The sequence below is a fragment of the Budorcas taxicolor genome, chromosome 4, assembly GCF_023091745.1.
Source record: "Budorcas taxicolor isolate Tak-1 chromosome 4, Takin1.1, whole genome shotgun sequence".
NCBI classification, from domain to species: domain Eukaryota; kingdom Metazoa; phylum Chordata; class Mammalia; order Artiodactyla; family Bovidae; genus Budorcas; species Budorcas taxicolor.
The window spans coordinates 101,108,466-101,121,122 of NC_068913.1; positions in this window are offsets into that span (position 1 = coordinate 101,108,466).

Consider the following 12,657-nt stretch of genomic DNA (forward strand, 5'->3'; position numbering starts at 1 on the left):
AGTGGGTTGCCATTTCCTTCTCCAGTAAGCCTGACTGTTGCTCCACTAATCAGGCATATGGTAAGCTTTATCATGTTGCACACAGGCATGAACACAGAAATATCAGGAAAGAGCCTGAGGCACAGAATCAAAGCATTTTATAAACCTCTGATATGTGAAGCATTCCATAGGACAGATTGGGATTTACTGAGCTTCATTATTTTGTTTTACCACCACTTCTTCCAAAATTAATAGCAGAATGGGGATCAGAAGTTGGGGCAGTGGAGAAGTGTGTGGAAAAGAGAAGCTGGAAGAACTGCAGCTGCTCTGTATATTGCTTTAAAGGCTGACGAGAAATGCAGTCTGTGTAATAAATATAACAGGGAGAGGCTAACACTTAGGGCACACGTCTGACTCAGCATTGTTCCCTGGGGCACTGGGAGAGAGGCTGGTGGATGTTGCCTGTGCTCTTCAGCAAAGTGAAGGAGATAGAAAAAGATTTTAGATGGTTGTTTTTTTGTTTTTGTTTTTTTTAAGCATTTGGAGCGTAGGTCACCTATTCCTCAATCCTTTTTTGGAGCACAGATTATCTATTCTTCAATTCTTTACCAGCTGAGTCACAAGGGAAGCCCAAGAATACTGGAGTGGGTAGCCTATCCCTCGGAGAAGGCAATGGCACCCCACTCCAGTACTCTTGCCTGGAAAATCCCATGGAGGGAGGCTGGTGGGCTGCAGTCCATGGGGTTGCTAAGAGAGACACGACTGAGCAACTTCACTTTCACTTTTCACTTTCATCCATTGGAGAAGGAAATGGCAACCCACTCCAGTATTCTTGCCTAGAGAATCCCAGGGATGGGGGAGCCTGGTGGGCTGCCGTCTATGGGGTCACACAGTCGGACACGACTGAAGTGACTTAGCAGCAGCAGCAGCAGCCTATCCCTTCTCCAGGGGATCTTCCCTACAGCAATTGAACTGGGTTATCCTGCACTGCAGGCAGATTCTTTACCAACTGAGCTATCAGGGAAGCCCATCTCTCAACAATACTAGACAAATATAGGATCTTAATGTGTTGCTCTTACTGTGTTCGTTTGCTGGAATTAGAAAATCAAAAAGAGGTGAGTACGTTCTTCCTAGTTATTAGGGTTTTAGTTTTGATAAACTGTGGTTGTTTAATCAGTAAATTGGTTTGACTCTTTACAGACCCCATGGACTGTAGCCTGCCAGGGTCCTCTGTCCATGGGATTTCTCAGGCAAGAATACTGGGGCAGCCTGTCATTTCTTCCCCACCCAGGGATCAAGCTCGAGACTCCTGTATTGGCAGGCAGTTTCTTTATCACTAGCGCCACTTGGGAAGTCCCAGTGGAGTATGCCGCAAAAACTCCACAGGTGATTTTTTGCTTTGCCTGTGCGGATGGGAACAGACCTGTGGTCCTTCTAGGTCAGAACATTCAGCCTGGTCCTTGGGATGCCGGTAATCATACAGAATACTGGGCCCCGACCCAGGTCTATAGAAGCGATATTTGAGGACTGGGCTCTAGAATCTGAATGTTCAAAGCTTCCAGCCTGGCTTGGGCCTTGGGACTTGCTCCTACCAGGCCACAGCGCGCTCTCGCCAGACAGGCAGTTCAGGAGGTGATCCCCAGGCGCTCCACTAGGGGGCGCCAGGATAGCTTCCGGGTGAAGCAAGGCGGGAGGCGCGGAGCGGGGCGTGAACCGGAAGTTGGCTGCGGGCGCCGCCCATCGCGCCGGGGGAGGCAGGTCCCGACGGCCCTCGGAGCTGCAGCCGCTGTTCGCGCCCTATTTGCCGACACTATGCTCCAGTTCTTGGTGAGTGGAGCTGCCGAGGAGCGAGCCGGAGCTTGGCCCAGAGCTCTCGGGGGCTCCGGTCGCCCCCCGCCTCGTGCCGGCCTGGGGGGTCCTGGGCGTGGGTCCCGCAAACCCCGGCGCCTGCCCGTCGCCTGTCCGGGTGGGCTGTGGGTGTTTTTGCTCTGCCTCACTCATATCCTTTCACCAACATTTTTCTGACGCCGTTCAAGTCCCTAAAACTTTTGAGGAGTCAGAGCATAGGTGTTTTTTCAAGCTGTTGTGTGATGGGCCACGCGTGCTTTGTGTGCGTTCCTCGTGTTCAGGCTCCTCAATGACTTTTCGGCCCTCCCACCCGCAACTTAAACACGTACCCGGTCCGCGGCTTGCAGCCCTGCTGGTTGCCATCTTTGAGAACACAGGAGGGCCAGGAATGAACTCGAAATTCGTGAGCCGCCGGAGTTAAGAGACCGAGGGAGCCCTCCTCAGACCTTTTATAGCTTCCAGACTGAGGATGGCTGGTTGCTGACATACGTGAGTCAGGCCGTGGTGAACAAGTAATTTTTCCAGAATGCTCATTCTGGGGAAAAATGAGTGTTACCGTGAGTAAGCAAATTATTTTTCATGGCTCTCCTTAAGTCAGAAACAGGTTTGCTGGCAAAGATTGCCTTGTTGAAGGTTTCAGGAGGACTTGCCAATTTTCTGCCTGAAAGTCTTTCTTCCCAGGCTTTTGTGCCTTCAAAACTTGATTCTTAAACTCTCAATGATAAGAGTGGAGTATTCTGAAAACCTTCCAGGTGGCTCATGGAAACTGGGTACTCCTGGGATGAGATACTTTCCCAAATGTTACATTCTTTTTTTCTCCCCCAGCATGCTGAAACGAGATGGCTGTCCTTTTGTTTTATTTCCAAGTTTGGGATAATTTTTTTTTAATTTTTTCAATTTTTATTGGAGAATAATTACAATGTTGTGTTCGTTCCAGTTGTTATATTCTTTATCAAAGGGATTAAAGAAGAAAAAGTATCCCTCTGTCCTTTTTGAGATGGCAGTTGATTTTTCAATCTTATAGACCAAAAGAGGGTATCCCTGACAGTAAACTGCCTAACCAAGACATGGCTACACCTCTGGAAGTTTCTCCAGTGCCCTGACTAGGAGTCAGTAGAAATAATTACTGCCTTATAGTTGTAGGAAGCTCTCAGGTTAAAAACAGTATGGGCCCCAAAGTGTAAGATGGTGTCATTGAGTCTAGCTCACTGGTAACTGGAAGGACATGGATTCAGAAAGATGGTGCTGGAAAGGTTTGGAAAGTGATGGGATAGTCACAAGTAAATATCTTTGAGGGTGTATTGTCACCACCCATTTTGGAACCCTCCAAGATGTTTCCGGCAGTTGTCATTTCCTGGAACACCATTTGAGAACCACTGCACCTGATCGTGTTGCTTATATTAATATGTTCTCTTCATTCTTCCTTTCTCTTTGAATTACAGTATTTGCCCATTATCCATCCCTCACATGTTGAAACTTACTCCTGTGGTCCTGGCGCCTCTTTCCACCTTGATTTTACTGCAGTGGCCTCCTGCCTTGCAGCATGGTGTCGCTACGGTTTGGTTTGAGGAAACTTTGGAAGCCTTTCGAGGGAAGCCTGGTGTGATGGGCTCTGCTGGTGGTTTGTGTGCTCTGCCCTATGTACTTTCATGGGGTGATGTGTTGGTTCTCTTCTCTCTCGCAGGAGCAGCCTCTGTTCCTCTTACTCCTCTTTAATCCGTCCTGCCCCAGCTTTTGGATCCCGCATCTCAGCGCTTTTCAGTATTCTTACCCAGTGTACCACCCGGGGACTTGTTTTTCTGGAAGAAGCTGCATAGAGTACAGGTGGCAAGCCCCGGGTCCTGGCTGCTCCAAGGGCCGGGAGGAGCAGTATCTCGGCGCACCAGTTGGGAAATGGCCTTATCTAAGCTCTCCGGTTTGTACTGGCTGCTGTTCCCTTCTTTTGGTTTCTGGGTGTTTCTCAGGTCTCAGAACTTGACTTTCTTTTTTTTCAACACACTTAGGGGCATGTTCCTTGTCACGCTGTTGTCTTCACTCCGTTGACCGCTTCCAAAACTACCTTGAGTCCTTTGCTCTGAGTTCAGTTCCCCGTCATCAGCTGCCTCCTGAACATCTCTTGTCCAACCCTCTTAGACCCAACACGTGGGGGACCCATTACCTCTTTCCCTCCCCACCTCGCACTCCACACCTAACTTCTTTCTCCCCTAGCCCTGGCTTTCATTAACTTGAAATATTGACATAATCTCGACTTAGTTCTCTCCTTCATTCTTCATCTCATTTACTTGCTGTGTCTGGCACATTTATGTGCTGTATATTTTTTGGGCAGGTTACTTAACTGCTCTGTGCCTCAGTTTCCCCAACATAAAGTGGACAGTAATAGTACTTGCTTTAGCAGGGTTGTGAAGAACATAAATTAATTCCTGAAAAGGAGTTAAAATGCTGCCTTGCACATAGTAAGCACTCAGTAAGAGTTATTTTTGCTTTAAGCCATCAAGTCTTCATTACTTACCTTAGGACAAGTTCTGTCTCTGTGTTTCCATTGCCAAGTTTGTAGAGCAGGTATTCTTCCTTCCATTCTTGGACTGGCTGCACTAGCCTAGTAGGTATGAGTTAGAGAAGTTATTTTAGATTCTCTAGTTGAATAAGTCTTAAGACTTAAGTGCTTAAGTGTCTGCTTCTGAGGAAGCATCCAGTTCATATTCAGTCACCTCCAGTTACAGCAGGCTCTCCGTTTTCTCAGGTTCTCTTTCACTTTGGTCAGTGTCTTCTTACCTGGTTCTACTCTTTGATGTTAAAAAGCAGTTCTAGTTCACATGACGACCTTTTTTACCTGTGTAAGAGCATTACCTTGGTGCTGCTCTCTAACTCCCTTCTCCCACCAGTCTTGTCTTTAGGCTGTCTGTCTCTATTTCCTCCACTCTTTCTTCGTGGTCATCCTTCTCTGAATATTCTGGTTTTTGAATGTTTTTTTTTTTTAAACATAGCACTCCCAGTATAATCTGATCAGCTGTAGAATAGCAAGGCTGTTGCCTCTGGTTCATTGTGTTTCCCTTGACACCCTTGGTCTTCTGTCTCACAGCTGCCAGAGTAGTCAGCCAGGATGGTCTTATTCACGTGCTCAGAACCTGTGGCTGGTCCCTGTGTCCTTCCCCATCAAGTCATAACCACTTTCACTTGATTTTTGAGGTTTCCTTTCCCACCACCCTGCAGCATGCATCCTCTGACGGTTCCTGGGCTAATCTCACTGCCCGCCCCCCCCCCTTCCTGCTGTCACGTCGTCCCACTTCCCCTTTATCCTCCTTTTTGCCTTCACAGCTCCTCTTAGTGGCCCAACTCCCGCCTTTTTCCACAAGCCATCCTGATGACTTTACTCTTGAAAGCTTACGTTGTTGTGCTCCATCTTCCCATTTATTTAGAGTCTTTCATCAGGGTTTTTTTTGTTTGTTTGTTTTGTTTTTAATTTCTTAGTGATAGTCTTGCTTTTCCTAGGTACTTTTTAGTTCTGCCTAGTGTTTTTTTTTTTTTTTTTTCACTTTTACTGTGTTTAGTCTTGCCTAGTATGCCTAGGTGCTTTTTAGTTTTGTTGTTGATTCATGTGACATCCTTTTTATCATTACATTATAACTGAGCAGAGGGCTTGTGTGCCTGCTGTACAGAAAAATAAACTCTGACAGCAGTGTTTGCTGCAAAGTAAGGATTGTATTGCAAGGCGCCAAGCAAGGGAGTGGGAGACAAGGCTCACATCTGCTCCAGCTTGGTCTTTGAGATTGAGGCTTTTAAGAGGGGAAGAACAAAGAAGCTGGGGTCATTGTCTTGTGATGTTTCTGTGACCTTTCTTAGTGGTAGTTTTGGCATCAGGGTTGTCCTGGTTTACAGTTCTGTGGCCTGTGACTCAGGAGTCTGTTAGCTCATCTTATCCTGGAGAAGGAACCTGAGTTTGTATATTAGTGATGTTATGCACAACAGCAGTTTTGGTACATTAATGATGTTATTGACAGTAGCACTTTTAGTACATTAATGATAACTATTTTAAAAAATTTTATTGAAGTACAGTTGATTTATAATGTGTTAATTTCTGCTGTACAGCAAAGTGATTCAGCCATACATATATACACATAAACATTCCTTTTCATACTCTTTTCCATTATGGTTTATCACAAGGTACTGACTGTAGTTCCCTGTAATATATAGTAGGACCATGTTTTATTAATGATAGCATTAGCAGCAACTTTAGTCATCTAACACTGGTTGATTAGTGTTCATTTAGCACAGGGTTGAGGTCAGAGGGGACGAGAAAATGGGATGAAGTTTTCATTTGTTTTTTGTAGTGAAACAAGTCTAAGTGTTGATTAGGAGGAAAAAGAGTACAGTATGTGTGGATAGACACATGGGCAAACTCAGAGCGAGAGTCTTGAGTTGCCAGGAATGAAGTTTTGGATAAAGAGGTTGGTTAATCATAAACTAGGCAAGGGTAGTTAGTTTTAGGATGACTCAATTTCACCATTGTTGAATTAGTTGTTGCTGATGTATAGAAATGCTAATGATTCTGGTATATTGATTTTGTATCTAGCACTCTTGTCTACCTTTTAGCTCCAGTAGTTTGTAGATTCACTTTGCAGTGACTTGGAGAAGGCAGTACTATGAAGGCGCTCACATCTCCAGGGAAGACAAATACGACAGTTCTGTGTTCTCTTCCAGTTCTTCCTTCGCGCTCTCCTGTTCTCACTCTCAAGTCAGGACTTGTAGCAGAAGTAGAGTGAATATCCTAGTTTTGTTTCTGCTTTGAGTGGAAATGCTTCTCAGGTTTTAGTAGAATGTTTGTATTTCTGATATTTTCTAACAGATTCATGGAACTCTTTTGATAGGTCAGTTGGTAAAGAATCCACCTGCAGTGCAGGAGACCCCAGTTTGATTCCTGGGTCAAGAAGAGCCACTGGAGAAGGGATAGGCTACCCACTCCAGTGTTCTTGGGCTTCCCTTGTTGCTCAGCTGGTAAAGAATCCGCCTGCAGTGCAGGAGACCTAGGTTTGATCCCTGGGTTGGGAAGATCCCCTGGAGAAGGGAAAGGCTACCCACTCCGGTATTCTGGCCTGGAGAATTCCATGGACTGTGTAGTCCGTGGGATCACAAAGAGTCAGACACGACCGAGCGACTTTCACTCACTCACTCACTTCTATTTCTTAGGCGTTTTTATTGAGATAGGCAATAAAATTTTATTGTGCTTTTTCCTCATCTAGTGATCATGACTTTTCTCCTTTAATATGTTAATATGATTAGATTTCTAACTCAAGGCATTTAATCTGTGTGGCCCATTCAGATCATTTGCTAATGTGCTGTGTTTTGTTTACTGCATCTTGATGTACACTATTTTATTTTGTCTTGTCTTTCTAGAATAGATCATAAAGTTCACAGGAAGAGGAAACATACTTTATAGTTAGATCTCCCAAGCAAATGGCACTTAGTACTTTGGGATTGATTTCATTTATTTATAATTAGATATTCCTTTTTTGCTTGATTACTCTGTCAGATATTCAAAAGATCTTTGAATATTTGAATTAGCTTCTTTGAGAATAGGCAGACCAGTTCTACCTGATGCCCTGCTTTTCAGAGTGTTACTGGCTAATTTCCATGAACGTCCCTGTTTAATTTACTGGTTCAATTGAAGAATTAATAGCTTTTTTTTTGGTTGTTTTTCTTTATTCATTCTTTAAGGAGAAGTATTGAATATAAAACCTAGCTTACACCTTAAAAATGTACTTCTATGTAGTGTTAGTAGAAGGGGATAGAATTTGAGTTTTATTTTTACTGAAGCAGTTGTTAAACATAATTGATGATTATCTCTACACCAAGTGTTGAGTGTTTAAAAGACTAAGGCACAAAAAAGGTAACTTTTTTCCCTGCTTCCTTGGAACGGAGAGATCCTCTGATAGCTTCTGTAGCTGAGACTAAGCTTGAGAAGTACAATTGTCAGTTTACTTTTTTATTAATGTAAAATAATATATACTTTTGGTTTTCTTGTCAGTGTGTAGTTTTTTTCATCTGAGACTGTGAAACATTTTTAGGTTTATGGGCTTCCCTGATGGCTCAGATGGTAAAGCATCTGCCTCCAATGTGGGAGACCCGGGTTCGATCCCTGGGTCAGGAAGATCCCCTGGAGAAGGAAATGGCAACCCACTCCAGTACTCTTGCCTGGAAAATCCCATGGACTGAGAAGCCTGGTAGGCTACTGTCCATGGGGTCGCAAAGAGTCGGACACGACTGAGCGACTTTCCCTTCCCTTTGAATGCTAGTTATATTTGCTAAACACAATCAGATTATTTTTAGATTTTGTAAATCCTTCTTGGCAAATATAAGATGGTTCAGATTCTATGTTGTAACTTGGTTTAGGTGTGTACTTTTTGAAAATGTAATTTAATAGGTCTTATTTCAGACATGTCAGGTAGTATTCATTCTGGATTATTGCCAGTAACCATTTCCAGATAAAAATTGTAGCTTTATTTATGGAGCTACACACATAGCAACTTTTTGTTGGGGGCAGGAGTTGAGCAGCATTGAGAGGAGTCAGATTGCATCAAAGTTATCGCTCTACTTTTTAAAACTTGGTGCTTCTTTATGTTAAGAGATACAGTGTTGTAACTAAGCCCTTCGTGTGTCTATATATTAAAAAAAAATTGACAAGACAACATTTTCAATAGACCTGTCATATACAAAACAAAGCCTTAGTCTAATGGTCCTCATTTTTTCATCTGACATTTCCATTCTTTTTAAACTTTTGTCCAATCTGGAAACCTCAAAGTTGTCTTTGGTGTCCTCTGTTTTATCCCATAGAGCTGATATTCTACCCATTCTTACTGTTTGTTTTGGCTGGGTTGTGTTGCATGCAGGATCTTAGTCCCCCAACCAGGGATTGAACCCTTGCCCCCCTGTAAGGGAAGGGTGGAGTCTTAACCGCTGGACCCGCCGGGAAAGTCCCAAATCTTACTTTATTTATTTTTTAATAGTTTTGAAATCTAGTTCCCAAACCATACAGTTCACTCATGGAAAGTGTAGGATTTAGTGATATGTTCACAGACTTGTGCAAGAATCACCACTATCTGATTTTTATATCTAACCTTACTTATCTCCTGAGAAACCTGTATGCAGGTCAAGAAGCAACAGTTAAAACCAGACATGGAACAATGGACTGGTTCCAAATTGGGAAAGGAGTAAGTTAAGGCTGTATATTGTCACTCTGCTTATTTAACTTTTATTCAGGATACATCATGAGAAATGCCAGGCTGGATCAATCACAAGCTGGAATCAAAATTGCTGGGAGCAATATCAACCTCAGACATGTAGGTGATACCACTAATTGCAGGAATCGAGGAACTAAAAAAAGCCTCTTGATAAGAGTGAAAGAGGAGAGTGAAAAAAGCTGGCTTAAAACTCAACATTCGAAAAAAAACTATGGTCATGGCATTCGATTCTGTCACTTCATGGTAAATAGAAGGGAAGAACATGGACGTAGGGACAGATTGTATTTCCATGGGCTCCACATGAAGTTAAAAGACACTTGCTCCTTGGAAGGATATTTATGGCAAACCTGTGAAAGTGGCAGTTGTTCAGTTGTGTCCTACTGTTTGTGACCCCAGGGATTATACAGTCCATGGAATTCTCCAGGCCAGAATACTGGGGTGGGTAGCCGTTCCTTTCGCCAGGGGATCCTCCCAACCCAGGGATTGAACCCAGGTCTCCTGCACTGCAGGTGGATGCTTTACCAGCTGAGCCACAAGGGAAGCCCTGGCAAACCTAGAGAGTGTTAAAAAGCAGAGACGTCACTTTGCTCACAAAGGTCTGTATATATCAAAGTTGTGGTTTTTCCAGTAGTCATGTATGGATGTGGCAGACTAAAGACTGAGCGTCGAAAAATAAATGATGCTTTTGAGTTGTAGTGCTGGAGAAGACTCATGAGAATCCCTTGGACAGCAAGGAGATCAGTCAGTCTTAAAGGAAATCAGCTCTGAATATTCATTAGAAGGACTGATGCTGAAGCTCCAGTACCTTGGCCAGCTGATGTGAAGAGCTGACTCATTGGAAAAGACCCTGATGCTGGGAAAGATTGAAGGCAGGAGGAGAAGGGGGTGACAGAGGATGAGATGGTGGGATGGCCTCACTGACTCAATGGACGTGAGTTTGCGCAAACTCTGGGAGATAGTGAAGGACAGGGAATTCTAGCACGCTTCATTCCATGGGGTCACAAAGAGTCAGACATGACTTAGTGATTAAACAACAACTATATTTCATTGCCTCCCAAAGAAACTCTATACCATTAGCATTCATTTCTCATTCCCCTCACACCCAGCCCTGGACAAGCACTCATTTTGTGTCTCTCTGGATCTGCCTGTCCTGGACTTTTCTTATAGTGAAATCATATAATATGTGGTCTTGTCTGACCGCCTCTCACTTGGCATTATGTTTTCAAGGTTCATCCATGTTTTAGCATGGATCATACTTCATTCCTTTTTATGGCTATACTGCATCGTGCGAATACACCACATTTTGTCAATTCATTCACCAGTTGATGGACGTTTGGGTTGTTTCCACCTTTTGGCTATTATGAATACTCCTGCTGTGAACATTCATGTACAAGTTTTTGTGTAGATACATGTTTCAGTTTTATTGCTTATATACCCTAAAGTGTAATTGGTGGATCAGATGGTAACTGTGCTCAGCTTTCGGAGGATTTGCAAGACTTTTCCATAGTGGCTGTATCATGTTACATTCCCACCAGCAGCGTATGTTCCAGTTTCTCCATTTCCTTGCCAACACTTGCTCCTCTTTTTCATTCAAGTCATCCTGGTGGATGTAATGAGGCACCTTGTTGTGGGTTTGATTTGCATTTCCTTAATGACTAATGACGTTGAGCATCTTTCCATGTGTTTGTTGGCTGTTTATTTGTATTTCTTCTTTGGAGAAATGTCTCTTCGAATCCTTTGCTCATTTTAAAATTGGGTTGTCTTTTTATCATTCAGTCAAGAGCTCCTTATATATTCTGAGTACAGGTCCTTTATCAGACATATGATGTGCGCATATTTCATTCTGTGGTTGTCTTCACCGTCTTGGTATTCTTTGAAATACAAACACTTGAAATTTTGATAAAGTAAGATTTATCCATTTTTAAAAGAGATTTATAGTTTAAGCTCTTATATTTAGGTCTTTGATCCCTTTTGAGTTGAGTTTTGTTTGTGATGTGAAGTAGGTGTCAGCTTTGTTCCTTTGTATGTGGATATGCAGTTGTCCCAACATCATTCCTTGCAAAGACCATCTTTCTCCCATTGGCTGCTTAGCACCCTTGTTGAAAATCACATGACCATAAATGTAAAGGTTTATTCTTGGACCCTTTATTCTATTGATCTTGATTTTTAAGAAGGAAAACCATTCATGTTTGCTTGCCTTCTCTGCTTTCTATTTATTCAGCTGTTTTGGGGTACAGCTGTCAGGTGAATGCTGACAGAATGGTGCTTTCATCACGTTGCCGCTGGTAAACAGTAGTCAGTGGTTTCCTACTGTTTTACATGAGAACTAAACGTGCTTGCTGGTTTTTTGAAGTCCATCAGTTAGCTCCACCCAGCTCTCTATACTGGTATTTCTCTCCATTTTTTGTTCAAATCTTCTTATCTCATCGGGCCTATTTCTTTTATTCAGGTCATCGCATTGTCATTCCTGTCTTGTACCTTGATTCTCCAGAGTCACTTCCCTTGCCAGTGTAAATTTTAACACTTCCTTAGCATCTTTAGAGCCTTTAATAACAAGTTGAGGTACACTGATCTCTTTCAGGTATGGTTTCTTAAAAGAAGCACTTCTGTATCATTCATTTTGTTACTTAATGCATGACCCAGTTCTGGTTTTTCATGCATCTGTTACATTCAAGGTCCTGTGCAGCGTCCTGTCTGTTGTTATAACTATTGTACTTAGTGTGTAGCTTTTCTTTCTGTACATCATATAAATTCTTTAAGAAAAGAGACCATTTTGAAATCTTTTCACAGGGCTGGATATGAAACTGATTTTTGGTATATAAGGGACTGCAATCCTTCAATCAAAACCTTTAGAGGCCAGATGTATTTGGGAGGATGTTTTTCAGATTTCTTCTCACCCATTTGTCCTCTGTGCAGCTTTGCTCATGGCACTCCTCAGTCCCCAAACTTCTGGTGTTTTACCATTTACTGTCCCCAATATGTTTGTGAGAAGCAGCTACATATTCCTAGAGTCTCAGAATCATTGCAGAAAGGACATAATCATGATGTATTTAGTGTTGAGCTTGGGAGGAAGGCACTCTCTTCCTTCTGCTTATCTTCTCTGCAGGGGTGCTCCAGGGGAGCGGGGAGTGGGCTGTGGCGATAGCATCCAGCCATCTGGATGGACCACTGAGGAGGCCTCCAGGTCTTGACCTGGAGGAAGTTAAGCATTCCTGTGCAGTGGAGAGGCTTCTGGCTCATTCGTGACCTGAGCTCTGACTCTGGTCTTAACTTCTCAGTCACCGTTCCTCAGATACAGATGTTATTTTTTTTTAATCCTTTATTTATTCTGATTAAAATTTCTTACCTCTCTAAACTTGCCTGTCGAGTATTCCATGAACAACATACAAATGCTTTTCTACTGTCATGCATTTTCCTCCAGCTGCTCTTCATGTGCTCCATTTCTCTTACATTGTGTATGTAGTTTTACCGTATCCCATTGGTAGACATAGCAGTATTTGGAAACTGGAGTTGGATGACTTGTCCAGAGACTCATGACTGGTCTAGAGACCCATGATTTTTGTTTTGTGTTTCAAATAACTGTTTTGTTTGTTAA